The sequence below is a fragment of the Salmo salar genome, chromosome ssa10 (genome assembly GCF_905237065.1).
Source record: "Salmo salar chromosome ssa10, Ssal_v3.1, whole genome shotgun sequence".
Classification (NCBI taxonomy): domain Eukaryota; kingdom Metazoa; phylum Chordata; class Actinopteri; order Salmoniformes; family Salmonidae; genus Salmo; species Salmo salar.
The window spans coordinates 96,898,865-96,914,453 of record NC_059451.1 but is presented as its reverse complement, the minus strand read 5'-3'; the positions used below and the strand labels follow the sequence as shown (position 1 = coordinate 96,914,453).

Sequence of the window (15,589 nt, the reverse complement as noted above, 5' to 3'; positions counted from 1 at the left end):
GAGGGAATTCATTTATATATCATGGGAAAATACACCATCAACATACCAAATTATGTTTTGGGGTTTAGGCCAAACAGAGTGCAGCTCCCAAAGAAATGGAAGATACAAACGTGGCTCAATTCGCACGGCAACATTCTTGATTACAGAAGTAAACTGTTACCTACACTCCTTATGAGGAGTTGGGGAGGAGCAGAATGGGTGGACTACAGATCACGGAGATGGGATTCTTTCTCCTCTCCCATTTAATCTGTATATTGCCTATAGCAGCACCTATAGCGGAGAGCACAACAGAGGGGATCCTAATGCCATTAGTGATGCTGGAGGCATGACACTGCACACAAATCAAACAAGCAATGCTGCCAGAGCATTACAGCATAGTACACACTACTGCCTGTCCTCAAAACACTATAAACTGCACGTCTTGAGGGGATCACATTTCATGTTACAATAAATGTAGCTTAAGCAAACAACAAATAAAACAGCAGAGTACTACATTTTCTGTTACAACATTGGCTTTTTGCTTGCAAGCCTACGACACAAACAGAGCGCCAACTAAATGAAGCTAATGCTGAAATACTTAAATGGTAGTATTCCACATGGCTTTTATACTGGATGTAACTTGTCCTAGGCTACATTCTTTACTATTAGACACTCAACAATAATGACTGCTGTTTTCACACAGAGGACCAGTACAACAACTGGCACTCTCATCGCTATGGCAAAGTATTTCTTTCATGTGCAAAATCAGAAACACCATGCACTAATAGTTAGTTCTAAGACTAACTTAATCTGTCTTTACCTCTCTGACAAGCACTTAGGCCTAGGGCCTAACGGATGTCACACTAAATCATAATTTCTATGTAAAAAATAAAATAAAAATCAAAGGTAACATTCTTTACAGTTTACAGATGGGTTCACAGACTGACATAAATAAATCACCTGAACTTTGAACCTTGTTAGAGCTAATAACTTGGAAATCATAGTGGTGATGGAATGCATCCCATTCAATACACAAATATCAAACTGATTTGTACATACTCATGCAAATATGTTAATGTTGATTAAAATAGCTTGCAAGTGCCTCTTGATTTTCATACATTATGGCTATTCGAGTAGGCTATCACAAACAAACACACACACTGAGGGAGAAATAAGTTGGCTAGCATGGCTAACTTAACATTAGCTGACTAACACGAATGTTTTTGTGAAGGTGTTTTACCAATGTTGTCTCTTACCGGTATATAGCAATTCGGTGTAAAACAAGAGGTCCTCGTCTCTTATTTCAGGTGTATTCTACTCCAGTTGTTTTGCCATAGAGCGCATGGTGCCGTTGAATCTACTCTCCACTGTCCCTGTCAGCTACTCTCTACAAATATTCTGCATATACATCATTCCTGCTCACGCCACTGTAAACAACAGTCTGATTGACATCTTAAAGAGGCAGTATCCAATGATTTGGCGGACATGTAAGAAACACTTTTTTTTCCTGATTAACGTTTGAGCTATTTATCGTACCTGTCTCATGCCTTTAACATTATCCGAGTCCTATCAACATGTTCAGCCCTTCTCCCGGGTCATGGCTAGAAGGGGTCCAGCTTTTGTCAAATCAACGTCAGATTTGAATTTTCGCAGCAGGTTAGGATAATTAGTTTAAGGTTAGGGAAAAGGTTAGAGTTAGCTTAAATAAAAAAAATGTGACCTTAATTGACGTTAATTTTACAAAAGCTCGATCCCTTCTAGCCATGACCCCTCTACCGCCAGTTAGTGTAGCCGCACACATGTACAGAGGTTGAGCTATTTGGTGACAGCAAGACAGTTCGATGTAGGTTACTTTAAGTTCTTTCACAATGACAAACTGAAAGTTGTACGATGCTTCAGTGAGTTGTCTGTGATATCAAATTGCAGCAAGTTGTAATAAACTTTGTGTAATCCAATGGTATCTGGCATCTATGGCCAAATACATTGCAAAGAGTAAATCCTAGCTAGCATCTCTTAACATCACTACTCTAGCACTAAGCTAAGCTACACGTACATGCATTGACTTGTTGGCTATTTCCATGAACATTATCTTGATCTCAGATGTTTTTAATGCATAGAAAAACATGCACTGAAATTGTTACAGCAAAGATTGGTGCAGCTGCCCACCTGAAATAGACCTGGCTACATGGGGACCAGGGATGGTGCCACAGAGAGAATGAAATTCAAAACACCTTGCTAGCTTGTATGTCAGCCAGCCCTATTTCATACTTTGGCATAGGGGAGATGACTAGGCCTATAATAGATTTACCTATTTTGTAGGCCTACAAAGATTATATCTCAAATCAAATTGTATTTGTCATATGCGGCGAATACAACAGGTGTAGACCTTACCTTGAAATGCTTACTTACAAGCCCCCTTAACCAACAATGCAGTTTTAAGAAAATATTTACTAAATAAACTGAAGTAAAAATACATGTTAAAAAAAAAGTTACACAATAAAATAACAATAATAGGGGTACCGAGTCAATGTGTGGGGGTAAAGGTTAGTCGAGGTAATTTGTTACATGTAGGTAGGGGGTAAAGTGACTGCATCTGACCAAAATGTAATCATTAGTCCAGAGCGCTTTTTCCGAATAAATGTCTCTGGGTGAACAGAATCTAGTCCTGAGTTCAATATGTAATGTTGGAGGCCTTATTGTTCACTTTCAAACAGTTTACCTTAACCTGTCTGTGCACCTAAACTGATTGGTACATGTATGATGTACAGTAAAAGATCCCAACAGCTCCTATTAATGTTATATGATTAATGCTTCTCTTGAATGGAATGGAATGTGCCTGTGGGCAGGATTCTGTTCCATACTGTACATGTCTGAACTCATAGGCGTATCCAACACAGGGACCCTGTTGAGCTTTGTTATTTTTCCTAGAATGGAAAACTAACATGCCTCCACCTAAAGTAACAGAACAAAGCAGGCAGCTTCCTCTAATAATTATGTCTTAATTGCACACACTTGGCAAAGGTTCTGGTATGTCAGTGAGTGCGTATCTGCTATACACAGTCCTGTGTTGCTCAGTTGGTAGAGCATGGCGCTTGCAATGCTAGGGTTGTGGGTTCAATTCCCATGGGGGACCAGTACAAGGGGGAAAAAGTATGAAAATCTATGCACTCTAAGTTGCTCTGGATATAAGTGTCTGCTAAAATGTAAATATAATTAGACTACTCATTTCTTGTTTGGCATCAGGCGCAGGATGCGAGTTTGTGCATGCTGCCTTGTTGGTAACTTAGCCTATGTTGTTACATACACTACTGTTCAAAAGTTTGGGGTCACTTAGAAATGTCCCTGTTTTTGAAAGAAAGGCAAATTTTTTGGTCCATTAAAATAACATCAAATTGATCAGAAATACAGTGTAGACATTGTTAATGTTGTAAATGACTATTGTAGCTGTAAATGGCAGATTTTTTATGGAATACAGTGGGGGGGAAAAGTATTTGATCCCCTGCTTATTTTGTACGTTTGCCCACTTACAAAGAAATGATCAGTCTATAATTTTAATGGTAGGTTCATATGAACAGAATAACAAAAAAAATCCTGAAAAACGCATGTCAAAAATGTTATAAAATGATTTGCATTTTAATGAGGGATATAAATATTTGACCCCTCTGCAAAACATGACTTAGTACTTGGTGGCAAAACCCTTGTTGGCAATCACAGAGGTCAGACGTTTCTTGTAGTTGGCCACCAGCTTTGCACACATCTCAGGAGGTATTTTGTCCCACACCTCTTTGCAAATCTTCTCCAAGTCATTAAGGTTTCGAGGCTGACGTTTGGCAACTCGAACCTTCAGCTCCCTCCACAGATTTTCTATGGGATTAAGGTCTGGAGACTGGCTGGGCCACTCCAGGACCTTAATGTGCTCCTTCTTGAGCCACTCCTTTGTTGCCTTGGCCGTGTGTTTTGGGTCATTGTCATGCTGGAATACCCATCCACGACCCATTTTCAATGCCCTTGCTGAGGGAAGGAGGTTCTCACCCAAGATTTGACAGTACATGGCCCTGTCAAATGATGCGGTGAAATTGTCCTGTCCCCTTAGCAGAAAAACACCCCCAAAGCATAATGTTTCCACCTCCATGTTTGACGGTGGAGATGGTGCTCTTGGGGTCATAGGCAGCATTCCTCCTCCTCCAAACACGGCGAGTTGAGTTGATGCCAAAGAGCTCCAATTTGGTCTCATCTGACCACAACACTTTCACCAGTTGTCCTCTGAATCATTCAGATGTTCATTGGCAAACTTCAGACGGGCATGTATATGTATTCTTGAGCAGGGGGGACCTTTGCGGGCGCTGCAGGATTTCAGTCCTTCACGGCGTAGTGTGTTACCAATGGTTTTCTTGGTGACTATGGTCCCAGCTGCCTTGAGATCATTGACAAGATCCTCCCCTGTAGTTCTGGGCTGATTCCTCACCGTTCTCATGATCATTGCAACTCCACGAGGTGAGATCTTGCATGGAGCCCCAGGCCGAGGGAGATTGACAGTTATTTTGTGTTTCTTCCATTTGCAAATAATCGCACCAAATGTCACCTTCTCACCAAGCTGCTTGGCGATGGTCTTGTAGCCCAGTCCAGCCTTGTGTAGGTCTACAATGTTGTCCCTGACATCATTGGAGAGCTCTTTGGTCTTGGCCATGGTGGAGAGTTTGGAATCTGATTGATTGATTGCTTCTGTGGACAGGTGTCTTTTATACAGGTATCAAGCTGCTGTTAGGAGTGTGCTCCTAATCTCAGCTCGTTACCTGTATAAAAGACACCTGGGAGCCAGAAATCTTTCTGATTGAGAGGGGGTCAAATACCTATTTCCCTCATTAAAATGCAAATCAATTTATAACATTTGTGACATGCGTTTTTCTCGATATTTTTGTTGTTATTCTGTCTCTCACAGTTCAAATAAACCTAACATTAGAATTATAGACTGATCATTTCTTTGTCAGTGGGCAAACATACAAAATCAGCAGGGGATCAAATACTTTTTCCCCCCACTGTATCTACATAGGCGTACAGAGGCCCATTATCAGCAACCATCACTCCTGTGTTCCAATGGAACGTTGTGTTAGCTTATACAAGTTTATAATTTTATAAGGCTAATTGATCATTAGAAAACCCTTTTACAATTATGTTAGCACAACTGAAAACTATTGCCCTGATAAAATAAGCAATAAAACTAGCCTTCTTTAGACTAGTTTAGTATCTGGAGCATCAGTATTTGTGGGTTCGATTACAGGCTCAAAATGGCCAGAAACAAATAACTTTCTTCTGAAGCTCGTCAGTCTATTCTTGTTCTGAGAAATGAAGGCTATTATATGCAAGAATTTGACAAGAAACTGAAGATCTCGTACTACGCTGTGTAGTACACCCTCCACAGGACAGCGCAAACTGGCTCTAACCAGAATAGAAAGAGGAGTGGGAGGCCCCGGTGCACAACTGAGCAAGAGGACAAGTACATTAGTGTCTAGTTTGAGAAACAGACACCTCACATGTCCTCAACTGGCAGCTTCAATAAACACCTGTCTCAACGTCGACAGTGAAGAGGCGACTCCAGGATGCCTCTGATCTGGCGGACTCAATAAACACAAATGCTTAATTGTAAATTATGTCTGAGTGTTGGAGTGTGCCCCTGGCTATCCGCAAATAAAACAAATTGTGCCGTCTGGTTTGCTTAATATAAGGAATTTGAAATGATTTATACTTTTACATTTGATAGTAAAGTATATTTTAGCAATTACATTTACTTTTGACACATTTCTATGCTTGGGCCGCCGCTATTAGCATGTTATTATCAGAGTAAAAAGGTTCATGTTTGCATGTTATTATCAGAGTAAAAAGGTTCATGTTTGCATGTTACAGGCCCACTGAAGCTAGGAATAGTGTGTCCCCATCTCTGAGATATAAGGTTGTATACTTCTAGGAAATAGTCTGAATATTTGAATGCTGTGATAAACATTCAAACACTTAGACAACTTGTTTGTGCTTCAGATGTCTGATAAATGGAGGACATTATAATTAGTACTGTTTACTTTTTAATTTGACGTGAGCCTAAACACCCTTCCTCCGCCCTCTAAAGAATATCAATGTTCTGTTGAAAGTCATCTCTTGGGAATGAAGATGCAGATTTTGGGAGGAGTGGTGTAATGGTATAATTAGCAATTTAATTTGATATCAGAGTTAAAGCATCCTCCTTCCACCTGCTGTCATACCAACTGTGTCAATCGTCTAGCAACAAGGTTGTAATGGTAGCATTCCATTCACAGTAACCCAGGGGCAGGAGGGTTAAACGAATGTACCCACACCGTGACTTAAAGTCTGTTACCAGGCCCTTTACTACATTCTCTGTCATCTGTATGTAGTGGTCAGCTCATTGCATAGCAGCCTTGTGCAGTGATGCAGGGCTGTTTTATGGTAATGCCAGTTGACGTCAGAGTGCAGTGATGGTGGGAGAATAAAAGGTATAAAACCTGCAGGCCATACATACAGTGCAACTGGTTTCCCTGGTTGGTTTAAGACTAATGACTGGTGAGCAGGGACAAGCTCTCTACAACACAGATTCCAGTCAGTCACCACCAGCTGGAAGTGTTTCTCTCTCCACAGTCAAATTACACATCTGAGGCTACTACCTGGACCCCTGAGCTGCCCGCTCCAGCTGTCTGCAGCATTGATCTCCCTTCCTCTCTCACACACCCTACAAGGCATCCCCTCTCAATCCACTCTCTAATCACTAGCAGGCAGTGTGGATGATTGCCATTTGGCCAAGAGTGTTAACCTCAGAGAATTCAATTATCTGGTTAAATGAGATGAGCAGTAAGTAGGCAGTGAAGTTGATGAGGCTCAACAGGAAGCCAGCTATACAGACAGTGTCAGACACAGCTGGTCAAAGCACAGGTGCATGATGGAAATGGATGCTCAGATAGGTTGGCAGCAAAATGTATCAGATAAATCAGGCAAGTCAAACAAACAGCTTCTTTGTGTTATGTAAGTGTAACAGTTTCGCTTCAGTCCCTCTCTCGCTCAAACCAGGGACCCTATGCACACATCAACAACAGTCACCCTTGAAGCCTTGTTACCTATCGCTCCACAAAGACACGGCCCTTGCAGAGCAAGGGAAACAACTACTTCAAGGTATGGCGTAGCATACCGTATATATCTTTTATATTTTTTTCTTCGCATATCTTTTTATATTTTTCAACTTCAAAATACTCTCCTGCAACCTACCTCACCCAATGTGGTATGGATATGCTATTTTCTAAAGGATTTTTCTTTACCTTTGAACCGGAATCCCCTAACAGAAGCTAGCCAGCTAACTAGCTAGAAGTCAGCTAACCACTGCTAGCGGTCATCAGCTAACCTCTAGCTCGGAAATCTCTCGCCAGTTTGCACAAGCGACTCAAACCAGAGCATCCCGGACTTATTTTCTCTCCATATCCCCGGATTCCTACCGCAAGCTCTGAACCTTTTCACCCGGATCATCGCACCTAGCTAGCTGCAATCCGAGTGGCTACTCCTGGCTAACGTCTTTGTCCCGAAGCAAGCACCAATTAGCCTGGAGCTAGCCTATCTAGGCCCATCTCCCGGCTAGCTGAAGAGGTCCATCAGCCACTCCTTGGGCTACAATACCTATTTTGCCAATTAGCCTGGACCCCTTTTCACTACACAAAGCTCTGCTAATCCATCACGACTGGACTACCGACGTAATCTGCCCGAGGGTTCTTTTTCCAACGGGCCCCTCCGTCGCGACGTCCCCCAGAATGCCCATCTGCTAGCCTGCTAGCCGCGGCCCGCTGACTGTCTAGAGCATATCGGACTGTTAGCTGAATAGGTCCATCAGCCAATTTCTTGGGCCACTATACCTATTTTGCCAATTGGACTGGGCCTCTTTACGACACGGAACCCTACAAATCCAACACGGCTGGTCTGCCAACGGAACAGCACGAGGAGGCTCTGCACGAGGAGGCTACAACAGACTTCTTCCGTCGCGACGTCCCTCTTAAGGCCCTTCTGCTAGCTTGCTAGCCCCGGCCCTCTAGCTGCCTGAATCGCCGTGTCTCCAGCCAGCTTAACTACTCACTGGACCCCTATGAACACTCGGCTACGCATGCCTCTCCCCTAATGTCAATATGCCTTGTCCATTGGTAGGTGATTATTGTCTTATTTCACTGTAGAGCCTCTAGCCCTGCTCAATATGCCTTAGCTAACCCTTCAGTTCAACCTCCCACACATGTGGCGACATCACCTGGTTTTAAATAATGTTTCTAGAGACAATCTCTCTCTCATCGTCACTCTATGCCTACGTTTACCTCCACTGTATTCACATCCTACCATACCTTTGTCTGTACATTATGCCATGAATCTATTCTATCGAGCCCAGAAACCTGCTCCTTTTACTCTCTGTTCCGAACGTACTAAACGACCAGTTCTTATAGCCTTTAGCCGTAACCTTATCCTAATCCTGCTCTGTTCCTCTGGTGATGTAGAAGTTAATCCAGACCCTGCAGTGCCTAGCTCCACTCCCATTCCCCACTCTCATTTGTTGACTTCTGTAACCGTAAAAGCCTTGGTTTCATGCATGTCAACATTAGAAGCCTCCTCCCCAAGTTTGTTTTATTCATTGCTTTAGCACACTCTGCCAATCCTGATGTCCTAGCCGTGTCTGAATCCTGGCTTAGGAAGACCACCAAAAACCCTGAAATGTCCATCCCTAACTATAACAATTTCCAACAAGATAGAACTGCTAAAGGGGGAGAGTGGTAATCTATTGCAGAGATAGCCTGCAGAGTTCTGTCATACTATCCAGGTCTGTGCCCAAACAATTTGATCTTCTACTTTTAAAAATCCACCTCACCGGAAACAAGTCTCTTGCTGTAGCCGCTTGCTATAGACCACCTTCTGCCCCCAGCTGTGCCTTGGACACCATATGCGAATTGATTGCCCCCCATCTATCTTCTGAGCTCGTGCTGTTAGGTGACCTAAACTGGGACATGCTTAACATCCCGGCCATCCTACAATCTAAGCTTGATGCTTTCAATCTCACACAAATTATCACTGAACCCACCAGGTACAACCCCAAATCCGTAAACATGGGCACCCTCATAGATATCATCCTAACCAACTTTCCCTCCAAATACACCTCTGCGGTCTTCAACCAAGATCTCAGCGATCACTGCCTCATTGCCTGCATCCGTAATGGGTCTGCGGTCAAACGACCACCCTCATCACTGTCAAACGCTCCCTAAAACACTTCAGCGAGCATGCCTTTCTAATCAACCTGGCCTGGGTATCCTGGAAGGATATTGACCTCATCCCGTCAGTAGAGGATGCCTGGTTGTTCTTTAAAAGTGTCTTCCTCACCATCTTAAATAAGCATGCCCCATTCAAAAAATGTTCAACCAGGAACAGATATAGCCCTTGGTTCACTCCAGACCTGACTGCCCTTGACCAGCACAAAAACATCCTGTGGCGTACTGCACTAGCATCAAATAGCCCCCGTGATATGCAACTTTTCAGGGAAGTTAGGAACCAATATACACAGGCAGTTAGGAAAGCTAAGGCTAGCTTTTTCAAACAGAAATTTGCATCCTGTAGCACAAACTCAAAAAAGTTGTGGGACACTGTAAAGACCATGGAGAATAAGAGCACCTCCTCCCAGCTGCCCACTGCACTGAGGCTAGGAAACACTGTCACCACCGATAAATCCACGGTAATTGAGAATTTCAATAAGCATTTTTCTACGGCTGGCCATGCTTTCCACCTGGCTACCCCTACCCGGTCAACTGCCCTGAACCCTCCACAGCAACTCGCCCAAGCCTCCCCCATTTTTCCTTCACTCAAATCCAGATAGCTGATGTTCTGAAAGAAGCGGCAAAATCTGGACCCCTACATATCAGCCGGGTGAGACAATCTGGACCCTCTCTTTCTAAAATGATCTGCCGAAATTGTTGCAACCCCTATTACTAGCCTGTTCAACCTCTCTTTCATATCGTCTGAGATCCCCCAAAGACTGGAAAGCTGCCGTGGTCATCCCCCCTCCTCAAAGAGGGAGACACTCTAGACCCAAACTGCTACAGACCTATATCTATCCTACCCTGCCTTTCTAAGGTCTTTGAAAGCCAAGTTAACAAACAGATCACCGACCATTTCCAATCCCACCGTACCTTCTCCGCTATGCAATCTGGTTTCCGAGCTGGTCATGGGTGCACCTCAGCCACGGTCAAGGTCCTAAATAATGATATCATAACTAGAGGTCGAGCGATTATGATTTTTCAATGCCGATACCGATTATTGGAGGACCAAAAAAAGCTGATACAGATTAATCGACTGATTTTTATATATATATTTGTTATAATGACAATTACAACAATACTGAATGATCACTTTATTTTAACTTAATATAATACATCAATAAAATCGATTTCGTCTCAAATAAATAATGAAACATGTTCAATTTGGTTTAAATAATGCAAAAACAAAGTGTTGGAGAAGAAAGTACAAGTGCAATATTTGGCATGTTAAAAAGCTAACGTTTAAGTTCTTTGCTCAGAACATGAGAACATATGAAAGCTGGTGGTTCCTTTAACATGAGTCTTCAATATTCCCAGGTAAGAAGTTTTATGTTGTAGTTATTATAGGAATATTTCTCTCTATACCATTTGTATTTCATATACCTTTGACTATTGGATGTTCTTATAGGCACTATAGTATTTCCCGCCCTAATCTCGGGTGTTGATAGGCTTGAAGTCATAAACAGCGCAATGCTTGAAGCATAGCGAAGAGCTGCTGGCAAATGCAGGAAAGTGCTGTTTGAATGAATGCTTACGAGCCTGCTGCTACCTACCACCGCTCAGTCAGACCTCGCTATCAAATATCAAATCATAGACTTAATTATAATATAATAACACACAGAAATACGAGCCTTGGGTCATTAATATGGTCAAATCCGGAAACTAATTTCGAAAACAAAACGTTTATTCTTTCAGTGAAATACGGAACCGTTCCGTATTCCTAAGTCTAAATATGGCTGTTACATTGCACAACCTTAAATGTTACGTCATAATTATGTACAATTCTGGCAAATTAATTACAGTCTTTGTTAGGAAGAAATGGTCTTCACACAGTTCGCAACGAGCCAGGCAGCCCAAACTGCTACATATACCCTGACTCCTCTTGCACAGAACGCAAGAGAAGTGACACAATTTCCCTAGTTAAAAGAAATTCATGTTAGCAGGCAATATTAACAAAATATTTAGGTTTAAAAATATATACTTGTGTATTGATTTTAAGAAAGGCATTGATGTTTATGATTAGGTACACATGGTGCAATGACAGTGCTTTTTTCACGAATGCGCTTGTTAAATCATCACCCGTTTGGCCGAAGTAGGCTGTGATTCAATGATAAATTAACAGGCATCACATCGATTATATGCAACGCAGGATAAACTAGATAAACTAGTAATATCATCACCCATGTATAGTTAACTAGTGATTATGTTAAGATTTTTTTATATATATAAGATAATCGGCCATTCCGATTAATCGGCCGATCTCTAATCATAACTGCCATCGATAAGAGACAATACTGTGCAGCTGTATTCATCGACCTGGCCAAGGCTTTCGACTCTGTCAATCACCACATTTTTATCGGCAGACTCAACAGCCTTGGTTTCTCAAATGACTGCCTCGCCTGGTTCACCAACTACTTCTCTGATAGAGTTCAGTGTGTCAAATCGGAGGGCCTGTTGTCTGGACCTCTGGCAGTCTCTATGTGGGTACCACAGGGTTCAATTCTCGGGCAAACTCTTTTCTCTGTATATATCAACGATGTCGCTCTTGCTGCGGGTGATTCCCTGATCCACCTCTATGCAGACGACACCATTCTGTATACTTCTGGCCCTTCTTTGGACACTGTGCTAACTAACCTCCAGACGAGCTTCAATGCCATACAACTCTCCTTCTGTGGCCTCCAACTACTCTTAAATGCAAGTAAAACTAAATGCATGCTCTTCAACCGATCTCTGCCAGCACCTGCCCACCCATCCAGCATCACTACTCTGGACGGTTCTGACTTAGAATATGTGCACAACTACAAATACCTAGGACTAATACCTAGGACTCTCCTTCCAGACCCACATTAAGCATATCCAATCTAAAATTAAATCTCGAATTGGCTTCCTATTTCGCAACAAAGCATCCTTCACTCATGCTGCCAAACATACCCTTGTAAAACTGACTATCCTACCGATCCTCGACTTCGGCGATGTCATTTACAAAATACCTTCAACACTCTACTCAACAAATTGGATGCAGTCTGTTTTGTCACCAAACCCCATATACTACCCCACCACTGCGACCTGTACTCTCTCGTTGGCTGGCCCTCACTTCATACTCGTCGCCAAACCCACTGGCTCCAGGTCATCTACAAGTCTTTGCTAGGTAAAGCCCTAAGCCTTATGTCAGTTCACTGGTCACCATAGCAGCACCCACCTGCAGCACGCGCTCCAGCAGGTATATTTCACTGGTCACCCCCAAAGCCAATTCCTCCTTTGGCCGCCTTTCCTTCCAGTTCTCTGCTGCCAATGACTGGAACGAACTGCAAAAATCACTGAAGCTGGAGACTCATATCTCCCTCACTAACTTTAAGCACCAGCTGTCAGAGCAGCTCACAGATCATTGCACCTGTACATAGCCCATCTGTAAATAGCCCATCCAACTACCTCATCCCCATACTGCACCCAGTACCTCTACTTGCACATTCATCTTTTGCACATCTATCACCCCAATGTTTAATTGCTATATCGTAATTATCTCACCACTACGGCCTATTTATTGCCTTACCTCCCTTATCCTACCTCATTTGCACACTTTTTTTTCTACTGTATTATTTTTGTTTGTTTATTCCATGTGAAACTCTCTGTTGTTGTATGTGTCGAACTGCTTTTCTTTATCTTGGCCAGGTCGAGTTGTAAATTAGAACTTGTTCTCAACTAGCCTACCTGGTTAAATAAAGGTGAAATAAAAATAAAAATAAACATGGCCTATCTTCCCTGTAGGCCTACATTAAAATGCAGTTCTAAAAATGTAATACATTTTAGTTTCAATGCTGATGCTACATGTCAGTGTGAATAATTTATCATATTTCCCCCCTTTCAGAGGTATAACATTACAATTGTATAGCTAATAGGCTATGTGTTTGTAGATCGACTGAGGTGAATAAGCCTACAGCAGCCAAGGTGATAATGTCTGGGGTCATTTTTTCTTGTTTTTGATGTTCTCTAAATACAATTTTAAAGTTTTTTAATTGTATAGAAATGCAGTAAATGAGCTTCAACTTAAAAAATCCTCCCCCATCCCCTTCCAGACCTCATTAAAACTCAAACCCTGGTTACGGCCCTGCACCTGTTGTTGACAATGGATGCCACGTGAGGAGGAGGGTGTCACACAGCTTCTCCAGTCAAAACAAACAGTACTCATTACTATCTACCCGTAGGAACTGATTTAGGATCAGTTTTCCCCTCTCTGGTCCTGATCTTTCCACTGTAAGCTTCACAATAGCACTGGCCCTTTTCCAGCAGCTCAGGACATTTCTCGAAGCAGGGACACTGGCCAACTAACTTTTCCAGTTTTCCCAAATATTTGGAAAAAACTCCAGCAGCGTTAGTATTGTCCTAAAGCACTCAGACACAGTTATATTTACACACGCACACACTATTTCATTTAGTGATGTCTTAATTGCTTTTGCTGTTATACTCTCTCTTTGATCCGGCCCAAAGCGGAGAGTAGAATGTGGGTCTTGAATAGTTTCATGGAGGCAGTCTTGACAATACGGTAGGGGCAGTAGTGTTATATGGTGCCCCCAAGTGGCATAATATTGCCACACCACCACAAAGTTGGGGAAAGTGAAATGAAAGATGATACATTTCTTCCATTGCAGAATAATCCTTGATTTGACTCTACACGCTTTCTTTATATCTTAACAAACCTGGATAGATTCAGAACTCTAGAGATGTGATTTAACAACTAAGACATTTGATCTTACTAAGCTAGTCAAGATCAAATTGTTCCATTAAACGAAAGATTAGTTGATCAAGCTATGTTTTTATTTAAGGTGTGGATAAGGTAGTACTTGAGTGATTAAAAAACAGTACAAAATGTAATTCAAACTGAAAAACACAGATATGAGACATGAATGAGACATGTGAAACACACTTCAGTCCCACAACAATTCAGCATTGTGAAAAGCATGCTAATTCAATGTAAAGGCCATTCCAAGAAATATATCTTCGACCAAACTATAAACCTTTTCAAATAGAGCTGTTGTCCTTAGTAAAGCCAATGCGAGCTCAGTATCAGAGTCATTGTCAGTACTGTACTGTGCTGAGCTGAGAGAGCAAAGGGATGCAGGTGATTCTCTAACTGTCCATCAGAGGAAGTCAGAAAACTGAGATAGCAAGTTCACACTTGGATTCCACAGCTTTTATGTTCCATTCTCCAGGTGACAGTTAGATGTAATCCAGCCCCCAGGGTCCTCTTTCCTAAACATAACATAGAGGGAGACTTGTCACTGCACTATAAGGAAGTCTTCACATCACAAGATAGCTCAGCTCAGAAGAGCGGGGACCTGGAGGACAATCTCCATCTGCCTCCGTTCCATCTCTGTCTCAGCTCCTGTTTTGAGTGTTCCCTCTCAGAAAAAAATCCCACACAGTGTGTGGCTTAGTCTAAATGAGAGTTCCCCCTGCTGGAGCTGGAGTGTGAGGCGCTGCGGCGTTTTCTGCAGAGCTGCCTTGGCCGCGTGAAGACGCATAATGGCCGGCCTCCCCTGGTGGTCTGCACAAGACGATTGGTTGAAGACCGTTGACAGACTGCACAGAAGCCCCACCTGTTGGTGACCTGAGCCCTCTGACCAGTGGGCCACTGGAGGCTGGCCTGTGGGGCATGTGGTAAGTAGCCTTGGGCAGCAGAGGAACTTTGGGCCTCACAGCCTCCTGGAGCCCCTGGTTCTCCAAGATGGGGACTCCTGTGATCATCTCTGAGTCTGTATGGTCTTCAGCAGGCCTTCAGCAGCCCCAGCCACCCCACCACTGAGCCTCAGTCTGTGGCTCGCAGCACTGACAGCCTCCGGCTACCAGGGGTTGATGTGGCACTTTGAGGGGGAGAGGGCGACAGAGTGCAGTCAGGGGACAGGGAGAGCCGGGCCACTTCAGGATTTGGCTTCTCTCGAAACACATCTATAAATTAAACATAGTTTATTAGAGAACATTTCAGACTGTGTTGTGGTAGTGTGATCTCAGGTTATTCTGTGTTCAAATCCCTGGATTTATATTTAGGTTTCTTGGTTTTAGATTTCATATACTGAGTAGGTTTGGCATGTTTGATGGCCTTCTTAACCAGAGATGAGAGAGACTCGCCTGGAGAGGGAGACTGGGAAGACGAGTCTGTCGAGTTAGTGTTTAACCAGTGACTCAAACCAGCACTATCTTTTTCCCCTCCTCTTCTTCCTCCTTGCCACTGAAAATGCTGAGACTTTCATCATCTTCATCATCCTCCTCTTCATCTCCATTGAGAATGG

General features: G+C 42.8%; 1 protein-coding gene across 2 annotated transcripts in view; it reads right to left on the bottom strand.

Moving 5' to 3' along the window:
- The window catches only part of LOC106561317 (ras association domain-containing protein 7), a 56,302-nt gene extending 54,683 nt beyond the window's left edge, over nucleotides 1-1,619 (bottom strand). For both annotated transcript variants that reach the window (XM_014125147.2, XM_014125149.2), the window contains exon 1: nucleotides 1,236-1,619. The gene's annotated coding sequence lies outside the window, so the exon portion shown is untranslated. The remainder of the gene's footprint in view (nucleotides 1-1,235) is intronic.
- Nucleotides 1,620-15,589: the final 13,970 nt, after the last annotated feature.